The sequence below is a fragment of the Ailuropoda melanoleuca genome, chromosome 6 (assembly GCF_002007445.2).
Source record: "Ailuropoda melanoleuca isolate Jingjing chromosome 6, ASM200744v2, whole genome shotgun sequence".
Taxonomy (NCBI): domain Eukaryota; kingdom Metazoa; phylum Chordata; class Mammalia; order Carnivora; family Ursidae; genus Ailuropoda; species Ailuropoda melanoleuca.
In genome coordinates this window covers 12,556,533-12,561,189 of record NC_048223.1, presented here as the reverse complement: position 1 = coordinate 12,561,189, position 4,657 = coordinate 12,556,533, and positions in this window count along the sequence as shown.

Sequence of the window (4,657 nt, the reverse complement as noted above, 5' to 3'; positions counted from 1 at the left end):
AAGTTGCTTGAGAGTGGTATTCAAGTCTTCTCTATCTTTGCTGATTTTTGGTCAATTTGTCCTATCAATTACTGGGAGGAAGATATTGAAATTTACAACTATTGATGGTAGATTTGTCTATTTCTCCTTGCTCCTATTTTTCCTTCATGAATTATTAAATGCATAAACACAATTGTTATGTCGTCTTGATGAATTGACCCCTTTATAGTACGAAATGACTTTGTTTACTCCTTGTAAATATCTGAAATATTTTCTTTTGACTAGTTTTCTTTTATTTGCAAGCAAATCTCTTTCTATTCTTTCGTTTTTAACCTATTTTTGTCTGTGCATTTAAAGTGTACTCCTCTTAAGCAGCATCTTGTGTCATCTTTTTAACCCAGTTTCTGCCTTTTAATTGGGGGTGTTTGGTCCATTTACATTTGCTGAGATTATTGGTATGGTCTGGTCTAAGCCTATCATCTTAGTTATTTTCTATATTTCCAATCTCTTCTCTGTGGCTTTTTCTTCTTTTTCCATCTTCTTTAGGGTTAGTTGAATTTTTTGTTTACATTTTAACTCCTTTGTTGTTTTATTATTGTCTTACTATTTTAGTGGTTGCTTTAAGGTTGATAGTATAAATCTTTAACTTTTCAAAATCTACCTTCAAGTGAAATTATACCACTTCAAGTATAAGTATAGTATAAGAAACTTATAACACTGTACTTTTATTTCTGGCTTATTTAAAAAAGATTTTATTTATTTATTTGTCAGAGAGACAGAGCACATGCACAAGCAGGGGGAGTGCCAGGCAGTGGGAGAAGGAGGCTCCCTGTTCAACAGGGAGCCCAATGCAGGACTTGATCCTAAGACCCTGGGATCATGACCTGAGCCGAAGGCAGATGCTTAACCACTGAACCACCCAGGCGCCCCTATTTCTGGCTTTTTTGAACTTTATTGGTCATGTATTTTATTTATTTATGTTATAAACCTCAAAGTTAGGGCTGCCAGATCTAGCAAAGAAAACTATGGGACACCTGGTCAAATGTATGTTTCAGATAAATAATGAATGACTTCATAAAATACGTATGTTTCATGCAATATTTAGAGATACTTATACTAAAAAAGTAACATCTATCTAAAATTCAAATTTAACTGGGCATCCTGTATTTTATCTGGCAATCATAACCATAATACATTGTTTTTATTTTGTTTAGTCATTATCTTTTAAAGGGATTTTTACTCTCTTTAAAAAATACATAATTTAAAATTTTAAATATATTTATACATGCAGTTACTATTTACTCTTTTTATTCTTCCTTCTTTTTTGTATACCCATAATTCCATCTGATGTCATTTTCTTTATGCATGGAGGACTTTCTTTAGCATTTATTGTAGTGCAGGTCTGCTATGATGAGTTCTTTTAGCTTTTGTACATCTGAAAAAGTCTTTATTTTGCCTTTGCTTTTAAAAGGTACTCTAGATGAGAGTAGAATTCTAAATTGATAGGTGTTTTTGTTTTTCTGGTTACTTTAAAGATGTTGCTCCACTATCTTCTTGCTTACATTGTTTCTAACAAGAGATCTACTTTCACCCTTTCTTTGTTCCTCTTGTATATAACAAGTCTTTTTTTCTCTTTGTTACTGATGTTGAGCAATTCAATTATGATATACCTTCATGTGGCTTTCGTTATGTTTCTTGTGTTTAGGGTATGTTGAAACTCTTAGATCTATGAGTACACAATTTTCATAAATTTTGGAAATTTTTGGTTGGGGGTGGGTGAAATATATGATTGGGACTTAGGAGTTCACTTGTGATGTGCACTGGGTGATTAAAACACAAACTTAAAAAATTTTTCAGAAATTTTTGACCACGATTTATCCAAACATTTTTGGTCCCTATCCCTCTCCTTTGGAGATCCCATTTACATATATATTAGACCACTTGAAATTGTCCCAAAGCTCAGTGATGCTCGTTTCATTCTTTTAAATCTTTATTCCCCTACATATGTTTCATTTTGGATAATTTCTATTGGTATGACTTAAGTTCACTAATCTTTTCTTTGGCAATGTCTAATTCGCCATTAATCTTATCCAGTGCATTTTTATTCAGACATTATAGTCTTCATCTCTAGAATTACAATTTGGCTTTTTTTTTTTATATATATCTCTTGTGTCTCTTTAACTTTTTGAACATTTGGGATACGGTTACAGTAACTGTTTTCATGTTCTTGTCTGCCAATTCTAACATCTATGAAAGTTCTGGGTCTCATTTTGAACAATTAACTTTTTATTATGGGCTGTATTTTATTATATATGATCAAATCTCTAGTTCTATTATCAGTTTATGAGAAGAAAAGGGGTAGACAAACATGTTAACACCTCAGGGGTACAATCAGTAAAGTGCAGAATGTGGGGGAACTCCACAGGACAAGCAATCAATATCTTCAACATATAAAGTGCAAGGAAAAAAAAGAGTTTAAGAGATTTTGACCAAATGCAATGTGAGGACCTTGTTTGGATCCTGACCTGAAGAAATGAACTATATAAAACATTTATAAGAAAATTGGGAAATTTTGAACACTGACTAGATGTTAAGAAATTGTTAATTTTTAAAGATATTATAATGATTTTGTGGTTGTTATCAAAAATAGATTGTATTGTTTAGAGACACATAGCAAAGTATTTGGGGTAAAATAATATACTGTTTATGATTTGCCTGAAAATAGTCCAAGGAAGGAAAGAAAAGGTGAGATTCAGATAGAACAAATTGGCCAAGGGATGATAACTGTCATAACTGAGTAATGCATACATAGTAGTTCATTATATTATTCTCTTTACTTTTATAATATTTGATATTTTTCCATAATTTTAAAAAATCAGATGTCCTGCGTTTGAGAAGACTTGCTCTACCCTCTCCCTACTCCTAATAGAATTAATTGTGCTCAGGACTGTTCCCCTACTGTCCAAATAAATTAAACACTCATTTATCTCCAAATCTTTCTCCCTAATTGGTTATAAACCCTTGAGAGCAAAAATTGTCTTATTAATTTTCTATTCTTTGTATTCCCACCACCAACCACAGAGCCAGGGTGCTCAATAAATGGTAGCAAATTGGCAGCTCTCTCGCCCCAGTTCACCAAGGTGCCCATGACAGAGAGGCTGACTCTATCCTATTAAATCAAATTTCCAGTTAGGTGCTCTGTCCTTCATAAATTCAAGTCATATTGCATATAAATGTATGGCAAAGGAACTAAAGGAGTCCTTATGTAAAAACTAAGGCAATAAAACTGTCAAGACAAACCAGGAATCCAGCAGGGATTGGCAGGGTCAGTAGTACTGAAACCGTTTTATAGTTCATTAAGTACTTCCTCTTCTTACAGGTATGCATTGCACTGTGACCTTTGTAAAGTCCTTCTGTCCTGCCCTGCCTTTCTCACAGTACTGCTCTCAGTCTTAAATATGATACTGTAATGCATTTAAAAGGGTTTATTTTTTTAAACTGGAAAGCAATATAAAGTTTAGAGTTATGGCTTCTTCCCAAGGCACGGAGGCAACTCAGAGTGCATCAGTTTAGCTATTGGAAAAATTGACCTTAGATGAACTTTTCAGTAAGCAAAGTCTGTTTCCTTGCAATATAAATATACACACAGCACCTATTCCATGTTGTGCTAGATGCTGGTGACACAGAGTGAGGAGAGCCCACTTGCCCAGGACCTCTCCTCATAGAAAACCCAATCCTTGGCTCCTAGGTGCTCCTTACTCATACTGCTCAATCTCCTGATTGACTTATTTATTAAATTATTTATAGGCTTATGTATTTATTGATTAGTATTTTTAATTAAGAATTTTACAAATACATCCTGATTGGAGGTTCCTAATTCTGGGGAAATTTCCATTTGTTCTTGGAGAGGGCATGATAATGAGCAGGTGGCCTTTGACTTCTGTGGTAGTCACCAAGAGGACAATTTTGGGACGCCGTTCCCAGGCTGTGTCTTCCCTGCTATGGATGAACTTGTGTTTTTACCCACTTTACGTAGCGTTAAATCTGGGGAGTGGTTATAAGGGTGTGTGTCAGAGTAATTCATTAAGCTGTGCTTTGGGTTTGTACGGCTTTCTGGAGTCTTAAATTTCACAATAACAGTTAAAAATAAATCTCTCTTCCTTCAAAACTCACACAACTTGTTCACAAGGAAATGTGGCACAGGTGCCGGCCACTGGGAGTATCGGAGTGACCAGGAGTGTCGGTCAGTAGCAAGGGCTGCGTGTCCGCCATCTCCCCCCTCAAAGGAGTCAGCCGGTCGGCTCCAGGAGGGTAAAAGAACTAATGAAGGTAACAATAACAACGATTACAAAATGACAATGGCAATAAAACCACAATAATAACAAATCCGAGCGAGAGATTTGCATCCGACAGACGATTGTAAGCACCACAAATCGTGTCACCACGGGGCCGCCTTACCGAAGACCCCACGAGCGACGGACACCGCGACTCTCGCGGCGCCCCTGGCGGCCCCCTTCCAGACTCCGGCCGGCGGGGTGGGCGGAGCCTGGCGGGCGGGGCGGGGCGGGGCGCCGAGCTCTCGGCGGAGGGTGGGCATGAGGAGGAGGAGGTGACGGGCGGGCGGCTGGGCGGGGCGCGCTCGGGCCTCAGCTCCTTACACGCCGCACTCGCCTCCCAG